The sequence below is a fragment of the Bos indicus x Bos taurus genome, chromosome 28 (assembly GCF_003369695.1).
Source record: "Bos indicus x Bos taurus breed Angus x Brahman F1 hybrid chromosome 28, Bos_hybrid_MaternalHap_v2.0, whole genome shotgun sequence".
Classification (NCBI taxonomy): domain Eukaryota; kingdom Metazoa; phylum Chordata; class Mammalia; order Artiodactyla; family Bovidae; genus Bos; species Bos indicus x Bos taurus.
In genome coordinates, this window is record NC_040103.1 from 37,514,152 (window position 1) to 37,535,094 (window position 20,943).

The 20,943-nt window shown below is 37.8% G+C and overlaps 1 protein-coding gene across 6 annotated transcripts in view; it reads left to right on the forward strand.

Annotated features, from left to right (window-relative positions):
- The window catches only part of NRG3 (neuregulin 3), a 1,272,378-nt gene that overhangs the window by 644,240 nt on the left and 607,195 nt on the right, over positions 1–20,943 (forward strand). The gene's annotated exons all lie outside the window — the stretch shown is intronic.

The window sequence follows — 20,943 nt, forward strand, 5'->3', positions numbered from 1 at the left end:
TTATTATCTGATATGAGAGACTCTAGGCTCCCTACTTGGTTTCCCCTGCCCTGTTCAGCTTATCAGGGGCCTCTGCTTGGATAGCTGGGCCTGGCCCATTCCCCAAACTGCTGCCCACACAGTTCCTAGCCTTCCAGTGCCCTGGGTCTGCAGCTGTCTCTCTTCTGCCATGATCCCCAGACCTCTCTGTTCAGAGCCGAGAGGGCCTCCAGGCTCCTTTAGGAACCAGAACTCAACTTTCTCCTTTCCTACCTTCTGTTCAGCCTTGCTAAAATTCCTCTCTGGCATCTAGTTCGCACTGGTTACCACCCCACCTGAACTATTGAGAGAGCATGAGCATTCTGAAGGCATTTGCTAATGTTATTCCTCTGATCCCATTCAAATGGCATCTTATCTACAAAATATGTGTATATCCATACACACACGCACACACCCCAAGTAAGTCTAATCTTGTCCCCTCAAAAGTTGCTAACATAATGTTGCTGCTGCTGCTAAGTCGCGTCAGTCGTGTCCGACTCTGCGCGACCCCATAGACGGCAGTCCACCAGGCACTGCCGTCCCTGGGATTCTCCAGGCAAGAACACTGGAGTGGGTTGCCATTTCCTTCTCCAATGCATGAAAATGAAAAGTAAAAGTGAAGTCGCTCAGTCGTGTCTGACTCTTCATGACCCCATGGACTGCAGCCCACCAGGCCCCTCCGTCCATGGGATTTTCCAGGCAAGAGTACTGGAGTGGGGTGCCATTGCCTTCTCCGAACATAATGTTAGGGGAAATTAAAACTGAGAGGATTTTATTAATAATTGAGTTTTGCATATTTCTTAGAATTTGGAGCCAAATTATGATGGATTGATTCAGCAAATAAATTCTGAGCACCTGCTATGTGAGCGGGTATGTACATGTCAAAAAGGGCAACCTACTTAATAAGAGTGGACTGCAGGAATAAAATCATATTTGAATTTATACACACACATATACACACACACACATATATATATTTACTAGAACAAATACAGTCTCTCATTTCCATGTAATTGTAATATTTTGCATTTTAAAATTAACCTTGGCCTAATTCTTCATATGTCTTTGGTAACTATAAAAAAGGAGTTGCTAAATATTTGAAAAATACTGGGAACACCAAAACCTGGGACTTAGAAAACAAAATATTCAACATAATTTATGATGGATATATGCCTGACACAAATAGATGCATACATAACAAGATGGATATTAAACAAAGGAGATTCTTAAAATACATTAGTTCAATGATGAAATTCACTTTCTGTGAAAAACAGATCCAGAGTACATAAGTGACAATTAACAGTCCAGTTATTTTTGTTTTAGAGGGAAGAGAGATACAGAGATACAGAAAGAGATTTAGACAATTTCTGCTGACTTTCAGTAAGTCTTCTTCCTTAAAGATATTGTCTTATTATAGAGGCTACTTAATACAGTATTTTCTAATGGGTTATCGGACATATCCACTTTATAGCAATTCCCCTTGGGTATCCGTGTCCAAATAACGTGCATTTCTACTTGACTAATTCAATTAGGAGGACAGCAGACACCTCAAGGGAGACATTTAACGTCTTTCTTCAGAAGGACTCCTGTGAGTGGTAATGAAAACCAAGCATGGTATCCCTTTCACTTTCTTTTCTCCCTATTATCTCAGGTAACAGGAATTAATTTACATCCAGCAATCTTTTACTTTAAATTCTACATTGAAAGACATATGTATTTAGTGCCCGTTTTTCCCCCCTTATTCTCGAAAATGCCAGAGCTGTTCCTAGAATCTCTTGAATAGGCCACATCAACAATAGGAGCAATGCTACCTTCTCTCTCTGAATAAATACCCACTTTTCACTGAGGGAAGGGATGTGGTTACAGGCATTGTAGAGAAGCGGTGCTCATTTTCCTTCTGAGCGGATGCACGGTGCCGGCTGCAATTTCCAAAAACAGTCTGCTAACATAACAATATACCAGCTACAGAATTTCCACAGGATCACTGTGGGGTTTTCTGTGCACATACCCAACTATTGGCACACAGCCTAAAGCAATGCTGTGATTGGACAGCTAGGGAAAATGGTGACGGTGCTCATGGTGCCAGACGATGGAATGTCTACACACTTAGGCTTGCTTTTCTATTGTGCTCAATTTATCAAGCTAAAATTGAGTGCCTAGTGAGAGTCCAGCACTGAGTTATATGTTGTGTGAAGGAAGCAACTTTTCTGTGCTTTTAGATGGTGACAAGAGTAATAATAAAAAATAGAAAATGAATAAATTATAAGATGAAATATAGCCATTGACATAGGGAGAAGCATCAACTGTGTTAGGTGTGGGAAAAAAATATATTTTTTCAGTACATAAGAGTCAAAAGGTAGAATGACATCAACAACATTCCTCCATAGGATTTAAAAAACAATTAGAAACTAACTAAAATAACTGTATAAGAATTCTGGAAATCAGTCAAAGATCCGCAGTAACTAGGTGAACACCCAGTCACGAAAAGGCCAAGTTTGAAATGGTATGGAATTTTGTGGCAGTTTTATTTGCCCTTTCCTACTCCATTCTCAGCATAGTGCAGAAGCACACTTGGGAGGAAATAGTGATTGTCTCCAGTTCCCTTCAGTGAACCAGAGAGACCAGAGAGGACTGAATTTGCAACATTATAATCTAAATAGCCTTAGGGATTGGTCTCTTTAACCTACACTGGAGTTGAGACAGCCCCTCCCCCCAAAAAAGCAGCTTGGATCTCAGGCAAGAGGAAGCACAGGAAGCAGCAGGCATGGCTCATGAAAACTGCAAAATAGTTACAGACATGTAGACTCCTGAGACAAGAAATTCCTTATTAAAGAATACAATAGACAGCTAAAGCCCCAAGAAAAAACAAGGATGGGACTCTTAATGTATTATATTTAAAAATACTTGTGTACAAATACCTAGAAAACCCCATAGAAGAACCTAAGCCTTCATACTAGGCTGATGAGTGACTTTCTTCCTCTGCATGGAGTCAGTTTGTAAAGACCAGGAAAGGTAACTGTTTTGTTGTCGTTGTTTTGTTTTAACAAGTATCTGTGTGTGTACCTAGTCACTGTAGTCATGTCTGACTCTTTGTGACCCTATGGACTATTACCCACCCGGCTCTTCTGTCCACGGTCCATGGGATTCTGCACTCAAAATAACTTGAGGGGATTGCCATGCCCTCCTTCATTACAAATACCTACTTTTCAATAAAATATTACAAGGTTTACAAAGATGCAGGAATGTATGACACATTAAAAGGGAAAAAATAATTCTCAGCAACAGCCCCTGGAGAAACAAAGGCATTAGACTTACTAGATAAAGACTTTAAAACTACTGTCATAAATATGCTCAAAAAGCTAAAGGAAAACATAAAGAACTAAAATAAATAAGGAAAGTTATATATGAACAAAATGATGTTATCAGCAAAGACATGAATTATTTAAAATAATCAGAAATTACAGAGGTAAAATACAATAACTGAATTGAAAAATTCACTAGAGAAATTCAATATGGGACTTAAATAGGCAGAAAAAGCATCACCAAACTTTGACAGGTCATTTAAATGGTCAAATCTGAGGAGCAAAAAAAAAAAAAGAATGAAAACAAATGAACAGAATCTAAGAGACTTACATAGCACCATCCAGAAGATTAATATATGCATTATGGGAGTTCCAGAGGAGAAGAGCGATAAAGAGTCAGCTTATATAAGAAATAATGGTTAAAAAAAAAAACAAAAACAACTTCTGAAATCTGAGGGAAGAAATGAATATACAGATACAGGAAGCTCAATGAACTTCAAGTGTGATGAATCCAAAGAGACCCAAACTGAGATCGATTATAACCAAACTGCCAAAAGTCAGAGACAAAGAGCATCTTGAACAGCAAGGAAAGGGATAACAAAGAGTACATCAAACATTTTGGGGAAAAAATCCCACAATAGTTGATTCTTTGGAAAGATCAAAATTGTCAAATCTTTAGATTGGCTAAGAAAATAAAGACTCAAATAGCTACATTTAGAATAGCATATTACTACCAATTTTATAGAATTATAAGGAATATATGAGAATACTATGAAAAACATATACATCAACAATAGAACAGGACAGAAAGCCTAGGAATAAATCCACACTCCTGTGGTCAATTAATCTACAACAATGGAGGCAAGACTACATGATGGAGAAAAGACAGTCTTTCCAAAATATGGTTCTAGGAAAACTGGACAGCTGCACATAAAACAGCGAAATTAGAGCATTCTTTAGCACTATTCACAAACATAAACTCAAGATGGATTAAAGACATAAATATAAGACTGGATATTATACAACATCTTACAGGAAAATATAGGCAAAGCACTCTTTGGCATAAATTGCAGCAGTGAATTTTTTGATTCATCTCCCAGAGTAACGGAAATATTAATAAAAACAAAAATGAGCAAATGGGACCTAATTAAACTCAAAAGCTTTTGGACAGCAAGGGAAACCATAAAAAATGTAAAAAGCAACTCACAGAAAATATTTGCAAATGATGTCACCAACAAGGACTTAATTTCCAAAATTTACAAACAGCTTATGGCAGTTCAGTATCAGAAAAGAAAAAACCCAATCAAAAGATGGCAAGAAGACCTAAATAGATATTTCTCCAAAGAAGACATACAGATGAGCAAGAGACACATGAAAAGATGCTCAATATCACTAATCATTAGAGAAATGCAAATCAAAACTACAATGAGATATCACCTCACACCAGTCAGAATGGCCATCATCAAAAAGTCTACAAACAGTAAATTTTGGACAAAAGTGTGTGGACAAAAGGGAACCTTCCTACACTGTTAGTGAGAATGTAAATTGATACAGCAACTATGGAGAACAGTATAGAGGTTCCTTAAGGAACTAAAAATAGAGCTACCATATGATCCAACAATACCATTCCTGAGCACATATCTGGAGAAAACCATAATTTGAAAGTATCCCTGTACTCCATTGGTCACTGCAGCACTATTTACAACAGCCAAGACATGGAAACAACCAAAATGTCCATTGATGAACGGATAAAGAATATGTGGTACATAAATACAATAGACTATTACTCAGATCTTAAAAAGAATGCAAGAGTGCCATTTGTAGCAACATGGGTGGATCTGGAGATGATCATACCAAGTATGTCAGAGATACAAGTATCATATCACTTATATGCAGATTCTAAAAAATGATAGAAATGAACCTATTTACAAAACAGAGACTGAATTTATGATTAATAGTGGGGAAGGAGTGGGGACAGATACATTTGGAGTTTGGGATTGACACGTACATGCTGCTGCATTTAAAATAGATAACCAAAAATGATCTACTGTATAGCACAGGGGACTCTGCTTAGCACTCTGAAATAATCTAAATGGTAAAATAACTTGAATAAATACATGTACATGTATAACTGAATCACTTTGCTGTATACCTGAAATGAACATAACCAATGTAGTTGTTAATCAACTATACTCCAATAAAAAATAAAACACTTTTTAAAAATTGCTTTGGTGAGATAATTTAGCAACACATATATGAAATAAAAGTGAAAACCAATTGAAAGATCTGTTAGGGAGCAGAGACGAGAAAGATCAAAATTGAGATGAGGGGACAGGAAAGGAGTGCATGGAATGATTTAAAAACCTTTGAGAAAGTTGAATTTAACTGCTAATTAGTTATGGGGTCCAAGACTAGTAGAGTTTACAGTGATTCTGAGGCATCTGAAACTGTATTAAGGCCAATAATTCAGTGATATAAGGAGGGATAAAGAAAGCAACTATTGGTTAAACCTAATTGCAGAATTCTCCAATCAAATTTTCTTTGGGATTTGAACAATACATTTTTTAAATGCATAATGAATCTAAAAGTGATAACACGGATTCTAAATACTTAGGAAGCTGTGTATTACCATGAACACTAAGCTCTTTAATAGAGCACAATAACCTTTATTGACTGAGTGAGAATTTAGCTGTTCAGAGATCACAGGGATGCTCCGTTTGAGATTAGACTTGTGCTCCTGAAAATTAGTTTGAGATTCTTTAGACTTATTCTATTATGTCTTTTTATATGTCATACCAGTGTAAACTTGGAAATAATTAAAAACAATAGACAAGAACCTTCTATTTAGTATTCTTTTATGTAAGGAATAATTGATTGGGGGAAGTGGATTACATTTCAGTATCCAGACAGGCCCCTTTTGTTAACTACTTTTGACTTTTTATCTGCTTTTTAAATTTCCTTGCCTGTTTAGAAAGCACAGTGCCATTCTCTTGTGTTTCTTTTTTGGTGCAAGACAATGTAGAAAGGCTCATGGCATAAAGTTGAAGGATATCCACCATCCAATTTAATATCCTTAGATAACTGACATTTTTAGAGAAATAACCTTTGAAATTCATATAAGGTTATGTGATAGGAAAAAAGCATGGAAGCTGGAGTCAAACTGACTTGGGTTTTTATACTGATGCTGGTACTTAATAGCTATGAAACGTTAGGAATTGAATTAAATCATTGAGCCTTAGTTTCTTGGTCTGAAATATGGGAATAGTAATACTTCTGGCTCAGGTAAATATATATGTAACTATATATATGACTATATATATACACACACAAGCTTGACAGATAGTTAAAAAAAAAAAAAAGCTACCATCAAAAAAGCTGTTTCTGTCTTGTCCTAAAAGAGAGTTCCTAATGTTATTGAGGTTCATCTATTAGGATAAATGAAAGAAACCAGGCACAGAAGACCACATACTGACATATTGTATATTTCCGTTAATATGAAAGGTCAAGAATAGGCAAATATACAGAAATAAAAATTAGATTAGTGATTGTCTAGGACTAGGAAGCAGGGGGAAACGTGGCTGTTTAAGAATACAAGGTTGCTTTGAGGGATAAAAATATTCTACAATTAAATAGTGGTAATTGTACCACTCTAAATACACTGAAAGAAGGAAATTGAATTGTATACTTTCAAAAGATGAATTTTATATATGTTAATAATATCTTATACACTTTCAAAAGGTGAATATTATGATACGTTAATAATATCTCAGGAAAGGCATTTTGTATGCCGACATGAATATCCTAAGTAAAATAATCTGTGCCTATGGAAAAATGGGAAATTTTATCTGTGCCAGGGGGAGGTGGGAAAGGAGGCAGGATCTCTTGCAAGTCTTTCTGAGTATCTGTCCTTGAGTTGGCTTAATGATCAATTTTGTCTGTTAATTACTCCCCAAATCACAGTGGCTCATCATTTTTTTCTTATTTACGTTGCACAATGGCATCTATTCACATCTGTTTGTTTCTTCTCTGCTGTGTCTGCTCTACACAGCTCTGCTTAGCTCTGTCTACATGTCTTCTCATTCCTAAAGTAGCTGCTATAATGGGACATGCTGATTTTCCGGCCATAGGGAAAGAGAAGATGGATTCAAACCTGTTAGCTTTTTTCTTAAATTTTGTGCCAGATATGTTAACTATATAACATGGATTATCTCATTTTACAAAAAAAATATTTTTTTTAATCAAAGGATAATAGCTTTACAGAATTTTGTTGTTTTCTGTCAAACCTCAGCATGAATCAGCCATAAGTATACATATATCCCCTCCCTTTTGAACCTCCCTCCCATCTCCCTCCCCAAATCCCACCCCTCTAGGTAGATACAGAGCCCCTGTTTGAGTTTCCTGAGCCATACAGCAAATTCCTGTTGGCTATCTATTCTACATATGGTAATGCAAGTTTCCATGTTACTCTTTCCATACATCTCACCCTCTCCTCCTCTCTATTAGCTTTTAATGCTTCTCTCAGAGTATATAGCTGTTCACATGTCATTGGGCAAAGCAAGTCACATGGTCAAACCTAGTGAACATGCACTCCTTCCATGGAGTGAGGTGACTGTGAATATCTGTCATCGATAAGACAGTCTACTGTTGTTGGAAGAAGACCTGTCTAGCATCCTCACAAGAGCTTGTGAAAGTGAAAGTCACTCAGTCACATTCGACTCTTTGCAACCCCATGGACTATACTTGGATTCTCCAGGCTTATACTAGAGCCTATATTCCAGCTCTATACTAGAGCTTAACCCTCCATAATTGCCCTTCATCCCTATACTTGTCCCCCAATCCAGGTGTTTATCTTGTTTCCTTTTTTCGCCACTGAGATCTTTCTTTTGGTTTTTATCAAGGGTAAATTTATAAATAATTTTCTTTTGCCATGAAAATCTCTTCGAAGTGTCTACTGAGATGTCTAGTTACAACCTAATGCCTTCCACTCCTTCCCCTCTTTGCCAGACTTTAAAATTACACCCAGATAGTGTCACTAATTGGAGAAGGCAATGGCACCCCACTCCAGTACTCTTGCCTGGAAAATCCCATGGGCGGAGGAGCCTGGGAGGCTGCAGTCCATGGGGTCTCTAAGAGTCGGTCGGACACGACTGAGAGACTTGACTTTCACTTTTCACGCACTGGAGAAGGAAATGGCAACCCACTCCAGTGTTCTTGCTTGGAGAATCCCAGGGACGGGGGAGCCTGGTGGGCTGCCACCTATGGGGTCGCACAGAGTGGGACACGACTGAAGTGACTTAGCCGCAGCAGTAGCAGTGTCACTAATGGTTCTCTATCAAATTTAACTCTTTACATTCTGGCTTGAACGAACTCTCAGTTCATTGAAATTTCTCTTTTTAAAAATTTCAGTGGCCTTGATTGCCAAGACATTTTATTTTTTTCAGCCATTATTCATTTTGATGGTGGTGACATTTAAAATGCAGAATATCTGACTTCTAAAGTGCAGAATATCTGACCCCCCCTTGCCTAACAAATTTCACATTCTTTCCCTACACTCCTTTCCTGTTGATCTAGGTTTTCAGTTTTTACTTCTGAGCATGTGACTCCCATATTTACATGTTTATTCAGCTATCTTGGATTAAAAAAATAAGAGTCAAAAGTGATTACTATGTTTAATTAATCATATTCATTTTGCATAATAATCATATAAATCATGTTTCAATAGAATGGAAATAGAAAGTTTTTTCCTGAAGAAATGAAAAATAATCTTAGGCTTAATGATTCTACTATAAGTATCATCTTATGTGGCCACAAGTTGTTTGCAAATTTAAAGTACAACTCCAATGTGCAAATCATAGAATTCAAATAATCTTAGTTAGATGTACAGCTTAGCTTAAATATTCAGGAGCACAGTATCAAGCTGATAAAGAATCAGTATTTATGAATATATTTTGTAATATTTATTAATTAACCAGGGAAAGAAGGGAAGAAATTGGGGTAGTAATGATCAGCATCTTTTGTTACACAACCAGCCACTTTATAAAACTTTATGATTTATTTCTTTAACAAAATCATAGTGTAACTAGAATACCTTCCATTTTAAAATAAGGGAATAGACAATTTGAGAACTGAAGTAATATACATGAAGTTATTTCAGTGTAACTGGCATGTCTTCTCAGGGCTGCGTAACTTGGTGCTGTATGTGCCTGTGTGTGTTGTGCAGGGTGTATGTCTGGCATTGTAGTTGTGTCATTAGCAACTGGACTTCACATGTTAAGAAAAATCCATCGTAAAAGGAAAGTTTCAAAATAATCACCTATAGGACCAAAGCAGAAAATCTTTTAAAAGAAACAGGTTTAGGGTGACAAACTGAGAAGGTTGATTAAAGGAACAAGCATTCAGTCTCAGGGGATTCCAGGGCTGAGATGGGGCTCTTTAAAACATACCTTTCACGCTCTCTGATAGGAGCCCCTCAGCTGCAACACTTAAGCTATCAAGGTTTTTCCATTTGTAAGACCAAACCAAAAATTCAAGGCTTCAGTTCAGTTCAGTTGATCAATCGTGTTCAACTCTTTGCGACCCCATGGACTGCAGCATGCCAAGCTTCCCTGGCCATCACCAACTCCCAGAGCTTGCTCAAACTCACGTCCATCGAATCGGTGATGCCATCCAACCATCTCATCATCTGTTGTTCCCTTCTCCTCCTGCCTTCAATCTTTCCCAGCATCAGGGTCTTTTCCAATGGTAAATTCTTCACATCAGGTGGCCAAAGTATTGGAGTTTCAGCTTCAGCATCAATCCTACCAATGAATATTCAGGACTGATTTCCTTTAGGATTGATTGCTTTGATCTTGCTGTCCAAGGAACTCTCAAGACTCTTCTCCAATACCACAGTTCAAAAGCATCAATTGTTTGGCACTCAGCTTTCTTTATAGTCTAGCTCTCACATCCATGCATGACCAATGGAAACAACATAGCTTTGACTAGACGGACCTTTATTGGCAAAGTAGTGTCTCTGCTTTGTAATATGCTGTCTAGACTGGTTATAGTGTTTCTTCCAAGGAGCAAGCATCTTTTAATTTCATGGCTGCAATCACCATCTTCAGTGATTTTGAAGCCCCAAAAAATAAGTCTCTCACTGTTTCCACTTTTCCCCATCTATTTGCTATGAAGTGATGGGGGCGGATACCATGATTTTAGTTTTTTAAATGTTGAGTTTTAAGCCAGCTTTTTCACTCTCTTCTTTCACTTTCAACAAGATGCTCTTCAGTTCCTCTTCACATTCTGCCATTAGGGTGGTGTCATCTGCATATCTGAGGTTATTGATATTTCTCCTGGCAATCTTGATTCCAGCTTATGCTTCATCCAGCCTGGCATTTTGCATAATATACTCTGCATATAAGTTAAATAATCAGGGGACAGTATACAGCCTTGACATACTCCTTTGCCAATTTGGAACCAGTCCGTTATTCCATGTCCAGTTCTAATTGTTGCTTCCTGACCTGCATACAGATTTCTCGAGGCAGGTATGGTGGTCTGGTATTACCATCTCTTTCAGAATTTTCCACAGTTTTTTATGATCCACACAGTCAAAGGTTTTGGAGTATTCAATAAAGCAGAAGTAGATGTTTTGGGGAGACTCTCTTGCTTTTTTGATGATACAAAAGATGTTGGCAATTTGATCTCTGGTTCCTCTGCCTTTTCTAAACCCAGCTTGAACATCTGGAAATTCGTGGTTCACGTACTGTTGAAGCCAAGCTGGAAGGATTTTGAGCATTACTTTGCTAGTGTGTGAGATGAGTGCGATTGTGCAGTAGTTTGAACATTCTTTGGCATTGCCTTTATTTGGGATTGGAATGAAAACTGACCTTTACCAGTCCTGTAGCCACTGCTGAGTTTTCAAATTTGCTGGCAAATTAAGTGCAACACTTTGACAGCATCATCTTTTAGGACTTGATATAGCTCAGCTAGAATTCCTTGACCTGCACTAGCTTTGTTTGTAATGATGATTCCTAAGGCCCACTTGAGTTCAGACTTCAGGATGTCTGGCTTTAGGTGAGTGATCACACCATAGTGATTATCTGGGTCATGAAGATCTTTTTTGTACAGTTCTTCTGTGTAGTCCTGCCGCCTTTTCTTAATGTCTTCTTCTTCTCTTAGGTCCATACCTTTTCTGTCCTTTACTGTGCCCATCTTTGCCTGAAATGTTCCCTTTGTATCTCTAATTTTCTTGAAGAGATCTCTTGTCTTTCCCATTCTCTTGTTGTCCTCTATTTCTTTGCACTGATTACTGAGGAAGGCTTTCTTATCTCTCCTTGCTTTTTGGAACTCTGCATTCAAATGTGTATATCTTTCCTTTTCTCCTGTGCCTTTAGCTTCTCTTCTTTTCTCAGCTATTGTAAGGCCTCCTCAGACAACCATGTTGTCTTTTTGCGTTTGTTTTTCTTGGGGCTGTTCTTGATCACTGCCTCCTGTACAATTTCACAACCTCTGTCCATAATTCTTCAGGCACTCTGCCTATCACATCTAATCCCTTGAATCTATTTGTCACTTTCACTGTATAATTGTAAGGGATTTGATTTCGGTCATACCTGAATGGTCTTGTGGTTTTCCCTACTTTCTTCAGTTTAAATCTGAATTTTGCAATAAGGAATTCATGATTTGAGCCACAGTCAGTTCCTTGTCTTGTTTTTTCTGTTAGAGCTTCCCTATACATATGTATATATATATATATTTGACCAAACCAATGATTAAAGGCTTGGTTAAGGCTCTGTCCAAGCTGTCAGAAGAGTACACTGTGACACTGTATTCTGAGCAGTCCACAATGACGGTCCCTTTGCAGATGAGCAAAGCTTGGCTAGTCTGCCCTTTTCTCCACACAGTGTCCGCTGCCAGTTTTAGTACAAGTAACCTGCTTGTTTCTTGAGATGGCTGTGGTATTTAGGAGAAATTCTTTGGTTGTTGTTAATATGATTTAGCTGTGCTTTAGCATCTGGGCTACCCTTCTTATTTATAGTCTTTATTAGATGTCAGTTCTTGGCTCTTGAACCCAGGATCTCAGTGAGTGGAAGCAAAGCGTCCTCTTTACTTCCGTCTTTCCACAAGACACAACTTCATTGATGCCACATCCCTCCACTTCTAATAGACTGTAGGCCTCCTTGTGTGTGTTAGTTGCTTAGTCATATCTCACCCTTTGCAACCCCATGGGCTGTAGGTAGCCTGCCAGGCTCCTCCATCCATGGGATTTTCCATGCAAGAATATTGGAGTGGGTTGCCATTTCCTGCTCCAGCGGATCTTCCCAACCCAGGGAACGAACCCAGGTCTCCCACGTTGTAGGCAGGCACTTTACCATCTGAGCCACCAGGGAAGGCCATGCTTCCTTATACTATGCCTGATATTAGGAAGTATTGGAGTTTCACAATTATGAACCTGGACTCTGTTTGCGATTATGAGCTTGGACTGTTTTGTCAGAAAGACTAGAACTGACCCTCTGTTTAATCACGATGGCCTTATCTCTCTTTCTGGTAAACAGTACTCCACTTCATCAGGTTGTTATATTTATTATCATTAGGACTCTGTGCAAGTCTTTGTACATTTTTCCCCAAAGAAGCTATCTTCCTGTATTTACTAGCATCAGTTATATTTTTGCCTTAGGCAGTCTCCTGACTTGGCTCTAGAATAGACTTTTTTTATCTCTTTTTCATTTCTCACTTCCAATTCTACCAGTTTTACTCCCAAATTTTGTACTCCTTAATGTTTCTTCTCCTTAATTGTTGCTGTTTTTTGTTTTTTGTTTTTTTGTCTGTGCTCTTAGTGGTAATTTATCTGTGCTCTTAACCAACATATATGTATATATATATGTATATATATATGTATATATATATATATATATATATATATATATATGTATATATATATATATATGTATATAAAACATGCCCTCCCTGGAATACTGTGATGAGTAAAATGCATCACAGATTTAAAATGTTCTTTATAAACTCTTAAGTGCTATTTGGTTAAATGAAAGACAACCTTATTTTACAAGATATTATAGATTTAAATGATTGAAAACATTCACTTCCAGAAATACTGTGTACTCATCTTTATTTTCCTCTTGGCCTATACTGCTAAAGTTCTTTTTTTCCTATGGAAATGAAAAAACTATTTACCACAGATGAATGGAAATGCTCTGAAAAGATTAGTCATTCAATATTGATTATTTCTCTATCAGGATCTAATTAATATTGGCGTCATCCCTAATTGGTTGCTGTGTTCTGTTGTTTGCTGAAACGGGTATCACAGTTTCCACTCTTGGCAGTACATTTGCTGTTCAGTTTCTATACTTTCATCCCTAAAGTCTTTGATGTGATTACTCTGAGGGGAAGCACTCAAAACCACAACAAAAATGGATAAATAAAGTTTAGGCATCCCTTCAATCCAATGGTTTCCTCTCCATTTCTAAAGTAAAAAAAATAGAAATAGGAAATATTTAGAGATTGTATGGAAAGAATCAGGAATATCCTGTTGACAAAGAATCCGTATGCAAAATTCTGCAAAAGGATTGGGCAAATGTAAGTATATAGTACCTGTGATTCTTAAATTATTATTTTTGATTGTCACTGAGCCTTTATGAGCATTAATCTTGCTTAGTAGGAGGGTAGTCACACTGAGCCCAGCCTTGCCATCCTGGGCCAGCATTCCTGTTCCTCAATAGACTGTTACCAGGACTGATCCTATAGTAGTTCTGAATTTTCTGTGTATGTTTTTAGTTCTAACTATGTCCCAGTAATCGCTATCCCTGTTTTCCCATCTATTAACATTTAGCTGAAATTATGAGGATTTTGCAGCTTTAGCATCAAGAGTTTGGAGGCCCAGGTTTCTAGTCCTGGTACTAACCTTCAAGCTGAGGAACTTGGAAGAAATGTGGTACAGGGAAGTCTCTTGTTCAGAGTTTTACACACTGTGGTCCTCAGGCAGCCCCCGTGGCACCTGGGAGTTTGGCAGCAGCACAAGTTCCAAGACCCTTCTGAGACCTGCTGAGTCAGAGCCTCGGGGGTAAGGTCAATCCATTCATGTTTGAATGAAGCCTCTCAGTGATTCAGAGAAGCACACGCTTAGTGCCTAGACACTGAGATTTTGTTAACCTTCCTGAGGATGCAAGCATGGGAGAAAGTGGATAATGAGTAGGGAACCACAGTACAAAATGAGGCACCCATGGTATTAGGACTGGAGGGCAAGTGTGAGACAGTCATAAATCAAGAGTCCAGGTTACCTAAAATAAGGCCTGGAAGGAGAAGACCTTGCTGTAAAAAAAAAAAAAAAAAAGGCATCAACTTCATTATCCAGCACAGGTCCTAACCGCTGCAGATGTGCAATGATTTTTTTTTTTAAATGAATTAATGAGTAACTTCAGATAAATTTCAGATATCAAAACTTCTGTCTTGGAAGGGCAGGGCAGAAGGGCTTTGACACACAAAAAGAAAGCAAGTTGATATGATGGATTTCTAGGAATATATTCACAACCTATCTGGGGGTTTAGAACTTAGGACAGAGACCAGCATGGACTTTACTCAAAACTTGGACTTCACAGTTGAAAGAGATTAACAGGAAGATGTGCTTCCATTGAAACAGAAATTATGAGCTTATCGAGTCAGGTCATAGCAGGCAGGACAGTGGTGAGTGGATCTCCTAGATAAACGACATCTCTTTGCTCTGCCCCATAAAGGATGCAGTGACTTCTGACTCCAGGCTCTCAAGGCAGATTACTGATTAGCTGTCTCAGACTCCTTGGACCTTTGTAAACTGGAGCCAACAACATCTGATCTCAAGTGAGAATCTTTGCTCTTAAAAGTGATGGTGACGATGTAAAGAAAGGGATACCAGGAATAGATGATTCTCTACCAGGAATAGATGATTCTCTCTCTCTTTTTTGGCTGTGCTGCATGGCATGAGTCATCTTAGTTCCCCAACCAGGGATCAAACCCATGTTCCCTCTGGCGGAACAGGGAGTTTTAACCACAGGACCACCAGGCAAGTCCCAGATTGTTCTGTTTTTAATGTAGCTGGCTTCCGAGAAAACTACAAGGCAGCTAAAGCTTTTTACAAAAAATCAGGTTCCATTCCCTTTTTAAGAGGTTTCCTTCCATGTAACTAATAGACATTTCCTAGAATCTTGAGTTGCAATGTGTGGACAACACTTATCCCTCAAGGTCAGTTTATGACAAATCATCTCTAACTACCCCAGTACCTAAACATTATGGTAGTTTTGAGTATATTGTGCACAGCTCTCAATTTGCCTGTTAGTGTTTAGGCAGAAGCAGTGCCCAGGAATTTAGAGACAGGACCAAATCCTACCTTTTTTCTCTTATGAGTATTTCTAAGAAAAAATTTAAAAATACTATCTGCATTAGATTTTAATTTGCTTTTCATACCTTAAGACCATCTGTAAATGTAATTACACTGTAAATTTCCAACATCTAGCATGTAGTAAATTTTTTTTCTTGTATTTCAATCCATTAGCATAAATGTTAGTCATTTATAATGGCTTTATGGTCAACAAAATGCAATGTAGTGATTTCAAAGAGTTACATGCTTGCTGGTTTCCACCTGGATTGACACTTTGGATCTTGAATATGGTTTGGATGTTGAGTACATGGTTCACCTGCTGTTTTTTTCCCACTTTTAAAAGCAGATTTCAGAGTCAATCTGATATGTTTCAGACTCCAGGCACTGCCCTGGCTTTTTCTTTGGCTTTGTGCCCTTGGGCAAGTTGTTTAATTTCCTTGAGGCTTAGTTTTGTTATGTGTAAAATGAGAGTTATAATAGCTCTATCTCAGGGTTGTTTTAAAGATTAAATAAGGTGATGTACATAAAGAATTTAGCCCAATGTGTAGCACATGTCAACACTTAGTAACTATTAACTTTTATTGTAATTACTCCTACCACTATTTTTAAAATTATTGCTATTTATGATTATTATTATAGTTACCATTATTATGTTCAAGTTCTTGCATTAATATCCCTTAAATTTGCCACCTTTGGTGTTTCTACTGCATGCTGACTCCCGGGTTTTCCCTTGATCTGATTTTCCTTGCTTCTGAATGTTGACTTACAATATATTCACAACTTAAAGTTTAGAGTTATGTTTTATTCTGTGGGAATTTTTAGGACTTTAAGCCCAGGAGACAGCATCTCAAGTGACCCTGAAAGAACTTCTCCGAGAAGGTGAGGGGAGGAACCAGGTTATACAGAATTTTTGCAACAAAGGGCAGGTAGCCTGAACATCAAAAGATTGTTAATTAAAGAAAATAAGATATCCATCCCAAGATAAGGACATAGGGGCTTTTCTATGTATGTGCTAAGTCTCTTCAATTGTGTCTGGCTTTTTGCAACTCTTTGGATCATGGGCCTCCAAGCTTCTCTATCCAAGGGATTCTCCAGGCAAGAATACTGGAGTGGGTTGCCGTTTCCTTCTCCCGGAGATCTTCCCCACCCAGGGATTGAACACGCACCTCTTAGGTCACCTGCATTGGCAGACATATTCTTTTACCATCATGCCACCTGGAAGCCTATGTATGGAAAGACGCAAGACTTTGGACTCACTGAAATCATTCCTTTGACATCACCTCAGCTAGCGGAGGTCAGTAACCTGTGTTTTTGCCTCCTGAGCTTCCTTGGGACTCACTGTAGGGAGTGGCTGCAGTCTGGTGGCTTCTTAGATGACAGATATTCTTTCCTTCCTGAGTTCCCTCAGGGCTCACTCCTCACCTTCTGTGGTGACGGCAATTGCTGATGACTGTTATGTCTTTTGTGTACTGATATGCCAGGAAACATTTCATTTCTCACAATAAAAGCAGTTCTTGCTCTAGAACATCCAGGACCACATTTGTCAATGATTTCCTTGTGATGTTTCCTTATGTCAAGCCAGATTTTAATATGAAGATCTTGCCATGAGACCTCTGTTCCTGGTAGAAATATTCTGTTGGTCTGACAAAGAGTTTGATTAGAGGACTTTTTAGGTACTTCCAGATTTTGGGGTTCTCAGACTCTCAACCCTCTAAGGACTGTGGCAATATCTTGTCTGGGGTTTTGTGTCCAGGTGTGATTCATGTGACTCTTCCAGTTTTTCCTAGAATACCTTCTGCTAAAGACTTCAACTTCATTTAGTTGTACTCATCTAAAAAAAAAAAAAAAGAAAGAAAATCATGTCAGTTTACTTATGTATAAAATGAGAATGATACCCTTGAAAGGATATGCTGCAGTACAAATAAGATAATGTGGTTATAGCGTCTTTCACAATTCATCTTTTGTCCTGTATCTAACAAGCATAGGCAGGCCATCTCTTGGGTGCTCTTGTGGTACTTGTCTTTTAAGACCCCAGTGTTGCACCTAGAAGAACTCGACTCTGCAGCATCCCCGTGTATAACCCTATACTGTCCAAATGGCCCCAAAGCCTCCATCACCTTAGTTGAATCCAAAGATAAACATGAAAAAGAATACATCCTAAATGAATTGCCTGTTTGTAATTTATAAAACACCCTTATACAAATTGATAACGATGTATGTTTGAATAATTCAAGAAACAGGATGTCAATAGCTTTTAGCATTAGGTACCAAGAGAGCTTGTGCTTTTGAATATTAATTTCACTAATTTGAGATATTAGTCCATTTAGTATGGCAAGCACATATGCACAGTGTAGTAGGATTCTTGAAGGGTAATCTAATCAGCAACAGGGGCAGCTAGCATTTCTTTAAAATGTAACAATTATCCTAAAGTCTCATAAGGAATATTCTTCAGGTGAGGAAGAACAAGATACCCCAAGTAAAATGTAAATAAGCATAAAGTGCTTTAGTGGGAGTAATTCTGGGAAGAATCAGTACTAGTATGCTTTATTGATTTTGTTTGTTGATTTATGCTTTATTGATTGTTTTTTAATTTTCTTCCCATTTGTTCTTATAGTCTGAGTCTTTTCTTAAAAATAATTTTATAAGTTGGTATAAAACCTAAGATTTTTATACTGTAAGTATGTAAATAAACTTAAAGTGAACATGTCAGAAAGTTGATTTGTGGATTTAGAGTTTTCAATGACTAATTTATAACCAATTGGATAGAGTGTGTGTGTCTAAAACATCCCTTCCATCATTGATTTGTTTTCGTTTTCAAAATTAACATAGGGAGTGCTATCATTATTCCCTTCTTACGGATGAATAAATGAAGGATCAGTAACTTTCCCAAAGTCACACTGCAGCTAATGAGTAGAGCTTGTGTGTAAAGTCAGACCTCTGCATCACAAGCCCACGTTCTGTGTACTACCAGCTGAATCAACTTTGCAACCCTTATGAGAGAGATTTATTCATGTTAAAAATAGTTATATGGTGTTTACATGTCAGACTTTGGAATCCAAGTTAAGCATGTCAAAAGACCATTACTGATTTCAGAGTTCATGGAGTTCCTCATTTAGGCTTCATACTCAGGTGTGATTATTTGAAAATGGGCACAACTACAACTTTTAGAAACCATTTATTCCAAAAAGAAGTATTCACTTTTATCTCAGTGATTCTTCTACTTGTGTTTGCTGTAAGAGAAGAAGAACAGGCAGAATACAGAACCAAAGTAATATCATTTCCTATCACAGTCCCCTGGGTGTCTGATGAAAATCTTTCACACTGAATTTCAAAATCCAATTTGTGGAGCCCAGAATTACATTTTAGTATATTGTAGGTTGTGATCAATATATGGATTGTAGCCTCCTTAGGCTCACAATAATTAAGGATGATCATGTGGTTTCAGTATTTGTTTAGCAGATAATTTTCAGGATTTTCATATATGATAATGAAGCCCTAACTATTGTAATGTATGTGAATTAAATCTATTTCAAGTCTAGTGAAAATAATAAAATTTAATTAACATGGTGTGAATTCATTTAAATTTATGTAAAGAGAATCAGGGACATAATTATGAGCCTATTTTTCTTATTTTTTTGTACACTATGAGGTTTTCCAATTGATAACTTGAGCCCAGGTTAGGTAAAGAAAGTGAAAGTGAAGTTGCTCAGTCCTGTCTGACTCTTTGTGACCCTGTGGACTGCAGCCTACCAGGCTCTTCCATTCATGGGTTTCTCCAGGCAAGAATCCTGGAGTGGGTTGCCATTTCCTTCTCCAGGGGACCTTCCTGACCCAGGGATCGAACCCGGGTCTCCTGCATTGCAGGCAGATGCTTTAACCTCTGAGCCACCAAGGTAGATAAGTGTTATTTAAAAGTTATCAGAGTGTGAAAAAGCGTAAAGTATACTGGAAAAGAACTTTCAGTTCTTACACACTTTATATATGCTGGATGTGATATGCATACAATCATATTTAAAATTTTACATCTAAAACATTATTTCCAGATGTGGAAATGGAGACCTGCAGAGGACATGTAAGTTGCTATTTGTTGTTTAGTTGCTAAGTCGTGTCCAACTCTTTGCGATCCCATGGACTACAGCACGCCAGGCTTCCCTGTCCTTCACTATCTCCTAGAGTTTCTTCAAACTCATTTCCATTAAGTCAGTGATGCCATCCAGCCATCTCATCCTCTGTCGTCCCCTTCTCCTCCCGCCCTCAATCTCTCCCAGCATGAGGGTCTTTTCCAATGAGTCAGTTCTTCACATCAGGTGGCCAAATTATTGGAGTTTCAGCTTCAGCATCAGCCCTTCCAGTGAATATTCAGGGTTGATTTCCTTTAAGATTGACTGGTTTGATCTCCTTGTTGTCCAAGAGACTCTGAAGAATTGAAAGCATCAATTCTTTGGCACGCAGCCTTCTTTATGGTCCAACTCTCACATCCATACATAACTTGCTCTAAGGCTGTACAGATAGTAAGACTAATCTTAGCATGAGATCTCCCAAACTCCAAATGAAATTTAAGGACAAAATAAATTACTTTTGATTAAACCAGGGAAAATTTGGAAAAGCCCCTATTCTTTTTTCAAAAAATTTAACTTTTTTTGGCATTAAATTATGGTATGTATAAGATGGTAGCTTTATCTTTAGTTTGAATAGATACAGTATCTACTGAGGGATTTCTTTCCAAAATTAGGGTCTCATGGAGGTGGCATTACTGTCATGGTTGAAAGTAAAACTGGCCTTCAGAGGGGACACTGCCTCCTATGGTTCACTACAACTTGAGGACTGTGAAGCCAGCACCATGATCAGCTTTGTCTTGGGTGGAGAATTATGTACTACATCAGGAATTAATGATGTTGCACCATATTTAGAATTATTTTTTTCATTGGAGAACTTCATAATACAGGGTTTCAAATAGAAAAGTGTTTGTATTGAAACCTCTATGCCATTGTTCTTGTTTTGAATTGTGAATTTTTAGTATAGAACTCATCTCTGCCCAAGTACCTAATATACAGATAACCTACTCAGTAATAAACATGAATATTATTTACTCCTGTCAGCTGCTCTGTGTGGAGATTTGCTAAAATTATCTCAATTTTCATTCACATAGATCACACGAGATGTTGCAAGCCCCACTAACAGATGAGATAACAGAGATTTAGAGAGGCTCATTAGCTTGTCTAGTTCACCCAACTAGTGTGATTCAGATTAGATTTGACTGAAGATCAGAAACCAACGCTT